Source organism: Mirounga leonina, unplaced genomic scaffold (genome assembly GCF_011800145.1).
Source record: "Mirounga leonina isolate KUSES-001 unplaced genomic scaffold, KU_Mleo_1.0 Mir_154, whole genome shotgun sequence".
In the NCBI taxonomy this organism is placed as follows: Eukaryota; Metazoa; Chordata; class Mammalia; order Carnivora; family Phocidae; genus Mirounga; species Mirounga leonina.
Window position 1 is genome coordinate 46,845,109 of NW_023270389.1, and position 12,176 is coordinate 46,857,284.

Sequence of the window (12,176 nt, forward strand, 5' to 3'; positions counted from 1 at the left end):
CATTTTTCCATTTTTTTGTGTCTTCCTCAATTTCTTTCATGAGTATTTTATAGTTTTCTGAGTACAGATCCTTTGTCTCTTTGGTTAGATTTATTCCTAGGTATCTTATGGTTTTGAGTGCAATTGTAAATGGGATCAACTCCTTAATTTCTCTTTCTTCTGTCTTGTTGTTGGTATATAGGAATGCCACTGACTTCTGTGCATTGATTTTATATCCTGCCACTTGACTGAATTCCTGTATGAGTTCTAGCAGTTTTGGGGTGGAGTCTTTTGGGTTTTCCACATAAAGTATCATATCATCTGCAAAGAGTGAGAGTTTGACTTCTTCTTTGCCAATTTGGATGCCTTTGATTTCTTTTTGTTGTCTGATTGCTGTGGCTAGGACTTCCAATACTATGTTGAATAGCAGTGGTGATAGTGGACATCCCTGCCGCGTTCCTGACCTTAGGGGGAAAGCTCTCAGTTTTTCCCCATTGAGAATGATATTCGCTGTGGGTTTTTCATAGATGGCTTTTATAATATTGAGGTATGTACCCTCGATCCCTATACTCTGAAGATTTTTGATCCAGAAAGGATGCTGTACTTTGTCAAAAGCTTTTTCTGCATCTATTGAGAGGATCATATGATTCTTGTTCTTTCTTTTGTTAATGTATTGTATCACATTGATTGGTTTGCGGATGTTGAACCAACCTTGCAGCCTAGGGATAAATCCCACTTGGTCATGGTGAATAATCCTTTTAATGTACTGTTGGATCCTATTGGCTAGTATTTTGGTGAGAATTTTTGCATCCATGTTCATCAGGGATATTGGTCTGTAATTCTCCTTTTTGATGGGGTCTTTGTCTGGTTTTGGGATCAAGGTAATGCTGGCCTCATAAAATTAGTTTGGAAGTTTTCCTTCCATTTCTATTTTTTGGAACAGTTTCAGAAGAATAAGTATTAATTCTTCTTGAAATGTTTGGTAGAATTCCCCTGGGAAGCCATCTGGCCCTGGGCTTTTGTTTTTTGGGAGATTTTTGATGACTGCTTCAATTTCCTTAGTGGTTATAGGTCTGTTCAGGTTTTCTATTTCATTCTGGTTCAGTTTTGGTAGTTGATACATCTCTAGGAATGCATCCATTTCTTCCAGGTTATCTAATTTGCTGGCATAGAGTTGCTCATAATATGTTCTTATAATTGTTTCTATTTCTTTGGTGTTGGTTGTGATCTCTCCTCTTTCATTCATGATTTTGTTGATTTGGGTCATTTCTCTTCTCTTTTTGATAAGTCTGGCCAGGGGTTTATCACTCTTGTTAATTCTTTCAAAGAACCAGCTCCTAGTTTCATTGATCTGTTCTACTGTTCTTTTAGTTTCTATTTCATTGATTTCTGCTCTGATCTTTATTATTTCTCTTCTCCTGCTGGGTTTAGGCTTTATTTGCTGTTCTTTCTCCAGCTCCTTTAGGTGTAGGGTTAGGTTGTGTACTTGAGACCTTTCTTGTTTCTTGAGAAAGGCTTGTATTGCTATATACTTTCCTCTTAGGACTGCCTTTGCTGCATCCCAAAGATTTTGAATAGTTGTGTTTTCATTTTCATTGGTTTCCATGTATTTTTTTAGTTCTTCTTTAATTTCCTGGTTGACCCATTCATTCTTCAGTACGATGCTCTTTAGCCTCCATGTATTTGAGTTCTTTCCCACTTTCCTCTTGTGATTGAGTTCTAGTTTCAAAGCATTATGGTCTGAAAATAGGCAGGGAATGATCCCAATCTTTTGGTACCGGTTGAGACCTGATTTATGACCTAGGATGTGATCTATTCTGGAGAATGTTCCATGGGCACTAGAGAAGAATGTGTATTCCGTTGCTTTGGGGTGGAATGTTCTGAATATGTCTGTGAAGTCCATTTGGTCTAGTGTGTCATTTAAAGTCTTTATTTCCTTGTTGATCTTTTGCTTAGACGATCTGTCCATTTCAGTGAGGGGGGTGTTAAAGTCCCCCACTATTATTGTATTGTTGTCAATGTGTTTCTTTGCTTTTGTTATTAATTGGCTTATATAATTGGCTGATCCCATGTTAGGGGCACAGATATTTACAATTGTTAGATCTTCTTGTTGGATAGATCCTTTAAGTAGGATATAATGTCCTTCCTCGTCTCTTATTACAGTCTTTGGTTTAAAATCTAATTTGTCTGATACAAGGATTGCCACCCCAGCTTTCTTTTGGTGTCCATTAGCATGGTAAATGGTTTTCCACCCCCTCACTTTCAATCTGGGGGTGTCTTTGGTTCTAAAATGAGTCTCTTGCAGACAGCATATCGATGGGTCTTGTTTTTTAATCAGTCTGATAGCCTGTGTCTTTTGATTGGGGCATTGAGCCCATTTACATTCAGGGTAACTAATGAAAGATAGGAATTTAGTGCCATTGTATTGCCTGTAAGGTGACTGTTACCATATATTGTCTGTGTTCCTTTCTGGTCTATGTTGCTTTTAGGGTCTCTCTTTGCTTAGAAGACCCCTTTCAAGATTTCCTGTAGGGCTGGTTTTGTGTTTGCAAATTCCTTTAGTTTTTGTTTGTCCTGGAAGCTTTTTATCTCTCCTTCAATTTTCAATGACAGCCTAGCTGGATATAGTATTCTTGGCTGCATATTTTTCTCATTTAGTGCTCTGAATATATCCTGCCAGTCCTTTCTGGCCTGCCAGGTCTCTGTGGATAGGTCTGTTGCCAATCTAATGTTTCTACCCTTGTAGGTTACATATCTCTTCTCCCGAGCTGCTTTCAGGATTTTCTCTTTGTCTATGATACTCGTAAGTTTTACTATTAGATGTCGGGGTGTGGACCTATTTTTATTGATTTTGAGAGCGGTTCTCTGTCCTTCCTGGATTTTGATGCCTGTTTCCTTCCCCAAATTAGGGAAGTTCTCTGCTATAATTTGCTCCATTATACCTTCTGCCCCTCTCTCTTTCTTCTTCTTCTGGGATCCCAATTATTCTAATGTTGTTTCGTCTTATGGTATCACTTATCTCTCGAATTCTGCCCTCGTGATCCAGTAGTTGTTTATCTCTCTTTTTCTCAGCTTCTTTATTTTCCATCATTTCATCTTCTATATTACTGATTCTCTCTTCTGCCTCATTTATCCTAGCAGTTAGCACCCCCATTTTTTATTGCAGCTCATTAATAGCCTTTTTGATTTCTACTTGGTTGGATTTTAGTTCTTTTACTTCTCCAGAAAGCATTTCTCTAATAACTTCCATATTTTTTTCAAGCCCAGCTAGTATCTTTAAAGTGATGATTCTGAACTCTAGATCTGACATCGTACTAATGTCCATATTGAGTAGGTCCCTGGCAGTCGGTACTACCTCTTGTTCTTTTTGTTGAGGTGATTTTTTCCATCTTGTCATTTTGTGCAGAGGAGAATAGATTAATGAGAGAACAAAATGCTAGCAGAGTAACTACGTCCCCAGAAAATATACTCTAAACAAATCAGAAAAGACCTGAAGCAGTGGGATAAGAAAGGGAAATAGAGAAAAAAGAAAAAGAAAAAGAAAAAAAAAAGAAAAAGAAAAAGATAAAAACAAAACAAAACAAAACAACAACAACAAAACCAGAATGTGATCATATATGATCAGGCTGGTATATAGATCAGTGCCACACACTAGATTTGGGGTGTATTTTGGTCTTTTAGAAGAAAGTGCCTCCCAAAATTTTAAAGAAAGAAAAACTTATATATGTACAAAAATAAGGGTTGATATGATGAAGGGATGGAATATGACTGTAAAGATGGAAACTATAAAAAATTTTATAAAAGGAATTGATAAGAAGTTGTTTGAAAAAAGAAAGAAGAGGATTTAAAAAAAGAAAAAAGAAAAAAAAAGGGAGAGGATGTGATCAGGCAGGGGAATAGAAAACACCACATACTAGAGATTTAGGGTATATTTTAATCTGTTAGAAGAAACTATCTCAAAATATTAAAGAGAGAACAACATATATATAAGCCAAAAATACGGGTAACTACTATGAAGGGATAGAATATGACTCTAAAAATGAAAAATAAAAATGTTTTTTTAAAAAAAGGGATTGATAAGATGTTGGTTGAAAAAGGGAAAAAGAAAAATTCAAAAAGAAAAAAACAGTTAAAAAAATTAACTTTGAAAGACTAAAGAATCATGGTAAAAAAGCCATGAATTCTATGTGCAGTATTCCCCTAGCGCTGGAGTTCTGCCATTCTCATTGATCGGTGAACTTGGTCTTGGCTGGCTGTTCTCGCTGATCTTCTGGGGAGGGGCCTGTTGCCGTGGTTTCCAAATGTCTCTGCCGGAGGCGGAATTGCCCCGCCCTTGCCCCCTCCCGGCTAAGTAACCTGCTCGGGTTTGCTCTCCGGGGCTTTTGTTCCCTGCGAGCTTTCCGCACAGCTTTGGAGGCGGAGAGTGAAAATGGCGGCCTCCCAATCTTCGCTCCGGAGGAGCCGAGAACTCGGGGCCCCGCTCCTCAGTGAGCCCCCAGAGAAAAGCCGTCAGTCACTCCCGTCTCCCCGGTCTCCGGCCGCACTCCGTGCTCGCCCGGCCTGTGACCGCGCGTTTCTATCTCTGGCACCCGACCCGGTCTGGAGTCTCCAAACCCAGCAGATCCCTGCGGTGCACTCCCGCGTGGCTCCTCCCGGGGGAGGAAGGTGAGTCTCCCCGGATCTGCCGCTTGTTGGGTCCCTGCTGGAGGAGCAGTGGCCCGACTGTGCGGCGGATCACGGTTTATGGCCACCCCGAGCTGAGAGCCCGCGCCTGGGCTCCGCCTCTGCAGCCGGCTTCCCTGCTCTGATACCTGGGAGCTCGGCCACACTCAGGCACCCCCGGTCTTTCTGTGACCCCGAGGGTCCTGAGACCACACTGTCCCGGAGGGTTCCATCCCCCGCTTAGCCACCAGAGTGACGTCCCTCGACGGAGCAGACTTTTAAAAGTTCCGATTTTGTGCTCCGCGGCTCTATCACTTGCCAGAAGCGGCTGACGGAGGCCCCTCCCCCGCCGTCTATCCTCCCGAATATCGCCTCGGATTCACTTCTCCGCACGTCCTACCTTCCAGAAAGTGGTCGCTTTTCTGTTCAGAGAGTTGTTGCTATTTTTTTCTTCGATCTCCTGTTGAGTTCGTAGGTGTTCAGAATGGTTTGATCCCTATCCAGCTGAATTCCTGAGAGGAGATGAAATCCAGGTCTCCTACTCCTCTGCCATCTTGCTCCGCCCCCGCACATCATCAGTTTTTGATGTAGTGTTCAACGATTCATTAGTTGTGAACAACACCTGGTGCTCATTACCACACGTGCCCTCCTTAATACCCATCCCCTAGTTACCCCAATCCCCCAACCCCCTCCCTTCTGAGACCCACAGTTTGGTTCCAGGAGTCCAAAGTCTCTCAGGGTTTGTCTCCCTCTCTGATTTCTTCCCATTCTGTTTTCCCTCCCCTCCCCTGTGGTTCCCCACGCTATTCCTTATGTTCCACATATGAGTGAAACCATATGATAACTGTCTTTCCCTGACTGACTTATTTCACTTAGCATAAGCCCCTCCAGTTCCATCCATGTCGATGCAAGTGGTAGGATCTGTAGTCATTTTTTATTGATTTTCATTTTTATTACAAAATAAATATCCCCCCCTTTCCTAAATTCAAAGAATTACATGTTTGTATAAAGTGAAAGGCAACTGCTAGCTTCCTGTTCTGGACAAGATCTGGTCAAAACATTTCTGCTTCCAACATAAAAAGAGATTGTCCAGAGGCATTTCTTACAACACCTGAACTACTCCAGAGAAACACCATAGAAGAAACCTAAGACCACCCCTCTCTCCACCTTGATCAACAGAGGCCAGGTGGAGGAGCCTAGACTTCTACCCACACTCCTAGAGAACAAGACACCACTCCCTTTTCCCATGATGTTGGTGGTAGCCAAGTGGGAAGTCTGGACTTGTACCTTGCATGGTAGTAATGATGGCCTAATAAATAAAACATTTCCAAAAAATGCAGAGTTTTGTTTATTTATTTTAGGATTTTATTTATTTATTTGACAGAGAGAGACACAGTGAGAGAGGGAACACAAGTGGGGGGAGTGGGAGAGGGAGTAGCAGGCTTCCTGCCAAGCAGGGAGCCTTACGCAGGGCTCGATCTGAGGACCCTGGGATCATGACCTGAACCAAAGGCAGGCGCTTAACGACTGAGCCACCCAGGTGCCCCAAATGCAGAGCTTTAAAACATAATACTCAAACTGTCCAGAATATAATTGAAAATCATAGCAGGGACTAGGAAAATCTCAAAAGCGAAAAGAAAATCAACAGAAGACCACACTGAGATGACACAGATATTGGAAACATTTGACAGTGGCTTTTAAAAATTCAGTGGGAAGTATAGAACTGAAAACTGTAACCATTTCTTTTTGAACTCACTGGATGGGCTCAATAATAGATTACAGATGCCAGAAGGATACATAAACTTGAATGTAGAGCAATACAAATCACTCACTTTGAAAATAGACTGAAAACAAGCAAACAAACAAACAAAAAAGGGACAGAGCTTCAGGGACCTGTGGGAAGATAACAGAGTAGACACTCGGAAAAAGAAAGAGGAAGGGATTGGAAATGAAAAAAATATTTCAAAAAAGTGGCTGAAAATTTCCCAAATTGGTCATAAGACATAAATATGTATGCTAAAAAAGCTGAGAAATCTCCCAACAGGTTAAACCCAAAGAAATTCATGCCAAGATACATCATAATCAAACTGCTGAAAACTATTAAGAAAAGGAAAAAAGTATCAAAAGCTAGATAGAAATTATGCAAACCAATGGGGGAGAAAAGACTCAAATATCAGTGGGGTGCTCATCTGTGACCATGGGGTCAGAAAGAACTGTCAACCCCAAATTCTACATGCAGTGACACTATCTTGTAGGATTTAAGGGAAAAAGGAAGACATTCTGAGGCAAAGGAAACAGAATTTGTCTCCAGCAGACCTGTTCTTAAAGAATTTATAAAGGAATTCTCTAAGTAGAAAGGAAAAGATAACAGAAGAATTAAGACTTCAGGAATGAAGAAAAAAATGGAACTAATAAAAATAGGGTAATATAACAGACTCTCTTTTTCCTAGTTAGTTGGCTAGATTATGTTTGATGTTTGTACAAAATTAAATCATTTGATATGATTTGATGTCTGAGCAAAACTATATCACATGCTAATTAATGTATGTGGAGGAAATACCTAAGAGCTTTATGTTAAAAATGTGGGGAGAGTAAAAGGACCTAAATGGAAGCAAGGTTCCCACATTTCACTTGATGTGGTAAAATGTCAATCCTGACGGGAGTAATAAGCTATATATGTGCATTTTCATACCCACAGAAACACTAATAAAACTACACAAAGAGATACGCTCAAAAACAATATAGATATATCAAAATAAAATGATTTTTAAAGGTTCAAAAAATCCACAGGGAAGGCAAGAAAACAGGAATGAGAAACAGAGGAAACACACATAAAACAAATAATAAATGGCTGATACAGTCCCTAATCTATCAATAATTACTTTAATTGTAAATGGTTTAAATACTTCAGTTAAAAGACTAAAAATGGGGCACCTGGGTGGCTCAGTCGATTAAGCATCTGCCTTCAGCTCAGGTCGTGATCTGAGGGTCCTGGGATAGAGCTCTGCATCGGGCTCCCTGCTCAGTGGGGAGCCTACTTCTCCCTCTCCCACTCCCCCTGCTTGTGTTCCCTCTCTCGTTTGTGTTCCCTCTCTCGCTTGTCTCTCTCTCTCTGTCAAATAAATAAATAAAATCTTAAAAAAAAAAAAAAAAGACTAAAGATGGCAGGATGACATAAACAAGACCCAGCTATATAGCATCTATAAGAAACTCTCTTCAAACATCAAAACATAGGTGGGTTCAAAGTAAAAGACTGGAAAATATATATGCCAGGCAAAAGTTTATTTGAAATACTACAAAGGGTTAATATAATAACACTTTTGTTGATTCCCTTTATTTCCTGAACTCTAAATACTAGAGAGTTCTATGACGAAATACTGAGACTTTTTTTTTTTTCCTGTATTCACTAGTCCCTGGGATAAACTCAGGTAGTAAGTAAGCTACCTTGAAATATAATCCACATGCTGAAGAAACCCAAATTTATATCACCTTCTATGATCACACCCCAGCTGCCTATTCCATGTTTCAAAGTGGAATTTCTTGGGTTGTCAAATGTATTTGTGGTAGCTTTAATACATTTGTTTCTCAGGAAATAATTCAGTGTCTAATGCTTATGACAGGGAATTTTCCATGATTCCAGCTGTTCTTTTAATCTGGCCAAATCTTTCATGAAACAAATATACTACATTACTTAGTTCAGTCTGCCCCCCAAAAGTTGAATTTTAAGTACCATCATTTTATTTGTATTTTTAAAAATATTCCATAAAAGAGAAATGGCAGCTGATGGTGACAGTGGTTCAGATGAGACTGAGGACCAGAAAGGGAATATGGCCTTCCCAAAGTCACAGAGTAATAACTGGTAGAGCTGGACAAGAACCCAAGCCTGTAACTGAAGAAACCAGAGGTCTTTCTGTTATACTCTTGGGAAGCAGATGATCTTTGCAAATTATCTTGTGGGAAAAATGCCTAAAGTCAAAAGAAGCCAGAAAGCTCCCCCAGATGGTTGGGAGTTGATGGAGCCAACCCTGGATGAATTAGATCAAAAGATGAGAGAAGCTGAAACAGAACCTCATGAGGGAAAGAAAAAAGTGGAATCTCTGTGGTATATCTTCAGGATCCACCACCAGAAAACCGACTATATTTCTGACCTCTTTTAGAAGCAGAAAGCCATAAGCAGAGAACGATATGAATATTGTATTAAAGAAGGCTATGATAAAATCAGATAAAAACCTGATCGCAAAATGGAAAAAGCAGGGGTATGAGAATTTATGCTGCTTGTGCTGCATTCAGACACGGACACCAATTTTGGGGAGGAACTGCATTTTCCGGGTCTCCAAAAGCAAGCAGGAAGTGGGCCGGATCATCGCCTGTACACACTGCAGCAGCTGGGGCTGCTCAGGCTGAGGACCTCAGGCCCTGACCCCTGCTTACCCTGAACTTTGGACTTCCCAGGTTTCTGCCTCTTGCGCCACCCTCTTTCCTGGGAGCGTAGCTCTTCTCACAGAGCAAAGCTCCCAGCCTGAGTTGGAGCATGGTCTCTACAGGTAAAGGCTTTGGTGTTTATCAGTTGTGATTTGTAGAAATAAAACTTTAAACCTTTAAAAAAAAATTCCATAAGTACTATTTCATGACATATTTATAGCAACATACTTTATCTTTAAAAATAAATAAAACTTGGGGGGAAATGAGATAATCTTCCTTCACACTGAGGTGGTTCTGTCCAGTTCCATTTAAACATATCACTTTGGGGTCACCTGAGTGGCTCAGTTGGGTAAACATTTGACTCTTGATTTCGGCTCAGGTCATGATCTCAGGGTTGTGAGATTGAGGCCCACATGGGGCTCCCGGCTCAGCAGGGAGTCTGCTCTCTCCTTCTGCCCCCTTTCATGCTCTGTCTCTCACAAAACAAAAACAAAATCATATCACTTCTCCTTCACCAAACAAATCTAAAGGCTTGATGAGTTCATAATGTACTGTCTTACTAGAAGGATACCACCCAGGCATCTTATTTGGTAGAATAACATTTTCCACTATGGGTGGAGTCACACCAGAAACATCAATTAGAAAATAAATGTATATCCAATGTAATGATAATTTGAGTAGCCATTCAGCAAATGGGATTCCAAGTCTATTTCAAGCAGGATTTAAAATCAATAATTAAGCTGTCATTTTAAAAAACTGCTAATTTTAATAAATTTACATGTAAGATTGAGGAAAAGGAGTTAAAACAATATTTTTTATAAGATTTAAGTTTCTATACCTTAAATTTCTCTCCCATCCTTCACTAGAAGTTTGATAGACTTTTTTTTTTTTTTTTTGGTAGAGATCCATTAAAAATGAGAGTTTTTCTGGATATTTCCCTTTGGGTTTAATAACATAAATATTATAAATTACATAAATTTTAAATGAATTATAAACCACAAGAAAATTATTTTAATAAAGGCTGTAGCAACTGGCCTGGCTTTGCAGGGTTGAGAAGGTATACAAGTTTAATATTTCTGTCACAGGGAGAAGCAAGAAGTGTGAAGTAGGCACAACCACAAAAAGATCTGAGAAATCATCAGAATCCCTAAGATGGCTGACAGAAGGTATTCCTCAGCTGAAATCAATCACTAAAGGCGACAAAAGGTGAATGCTACTTCAAATGTAAAGGCAACACCTTAAAACTTCAAGGAACATAAAAAAATCAAGGAAACATGACACCACCAAAGGGACACAGTAATCTTCAACCCTAAAGATTGGAGATCTGCAATTTACCTGATAAAGAAATCAAAGCAGCTGTCTTAGAGATGCTTAGTGAGGCACAAGAAAACACGGAAAGACAATTCAATAAAATTGGGAAAACAATACACAAACAAAATGAGAAATTTAGCAGAGATATAGAAATCACAAAAAAGAACCAGACAAATTCTGCACTTGAAGAAATGAAATTGAAAATGCAATGGAGAGTGTTGACAACAAAATAGATCAAGTGATTTTTTTTTCTAATCTTTCACTTTGAGTGTAAATATGTTTTCATATTAGAAGTGAGTTTCTTGTAGACAGTACATAGTTGAGTCTTGTTTCTGTGTTCACCCTGCCATTCTCAGTCTTTTAACTGAAGTATTTAGACCATTTACATTTAAAGTAATTATTGCTGTGTTAAAGGCTGTGTCAGTCATTTTATTATTTGGGGGCTGTATGTGTGTGCATGTGTGTGTGTGTTCTCTGTTTTTAATTCCTGTTTCCTTTTCTTGCCTTCCCTGTAGGTCTCTTCAACATTTTAAAATAATTTTATTTTGATACATCTATATTGCTGAGTATACTTCTTGTATAAGTCTATTAGTGGTAGCTCTAGGTATTAAGATGTACATATATAGCTTAGCATTCCTTTCTGGTATTCACACATTACCACTTCAAGTAAAGTATGGAGACTTTACTTCCATTTGGGTCCATTTACTCTCCCCACATCTTAAACTTTGCATATAATGAATATGTTCTTTCTGTTATCACTTATTGAGTTAGACACATTCAGTCACATTCAGCCAGAAACCAATCTAGCTATTTCTCCCAGTGAAAATTAAATATAGGTAATTAGTTGCAAAGGTATAGAAAGGTCTGCCAGACCAAATGGGAGAATGAAGAAGCTGGAGGACATAAAGAGCAATAAGTATAATATCAAAAAGCAAAAGATTCTATTGCTTTCAAGATGGCACCTAAAACTTACACATGTTGCTCTGTTATTGGAAGGAGTTTTGCAGTTAGTTCTGGGTCTAGGGAAGAACGGGAACAAACTAGCAGGACTTCCAAAAGTAGTATTCCCTCTGGATCACCCAATCTCCACTTGAATACATCTGTTTCTAACTACTGTTGGGAACTGCCACACTGGTAAAGCCAAAATGATCTTCCTTGTTTCTGATTTCCAACTACTCCTTCTATGGGTGAAACTCAATGAAAACCAACAAACAAAGAATAATAGGAAATGTAGTTTATATGCTTTAAATCTTAAGAAATTTGGATGTGGTGCTTGATGACATCAATGAAATAATCAGCGTAATCCACCACTGTCCATCACAGTAACAGTAATGATAGCTCCACATAGCAAGATCAAATTTGCCTTCCTATAATGAAGATGTCTCTGTTCTCTTCCTATAAATGGGAGTCAGAACTTCCAAGTCATCCTATTGATATTTGGTGATGTTATTACCTTATTTTAGTCACAAGCCCACAGAGGTATTCTGTATCTTAAAAGCTAAATCATTTCTTTTCACAAAAGCATAAGGTCAAGCAAGAGAAAACAGCTAAAAATATGCAAATATATCTATAAAAATCAAAACAGAAGTATATTGTCATAGTCCTCATGTAAGTTATTGATCATTAGGCTGTGGTTGATATTATAAATGTTTTTCTACACCCCATTCACTATATGTTTCCTTCTTCTTCAGCCAGCATCTAAACTAGTCCAGGTCCTCTACCTGATGGGGTTAACCACACTTCTCCAAATTGTCGGAATCCACAGCAACCTTATATTTAGTAGTTTGCTGATGTCTTCTATT

At 39.1% G+C, this 12,176-nt stretch overlaps 1 protein-coding gene and 1 pseudogene across 1 annotated transcript in view; one reads left to right on the forward strand and one right to left on the reverse strand.

The window, feature by feature from the left end:
• LOC118013716 (complement factor H-related protein 2-like) overlaps positions 1–12,176 on the reverse strand; it is a 32,701-nt gene that overhangs the window by 8,755 nt on the left and 11,770 nt on the right. The gene's annotated exons all lie outside the window — the stretch shown is intronic.
• Positions 8,604–9,045, forward strand: LOC118013717 (annotated as a pseudogene).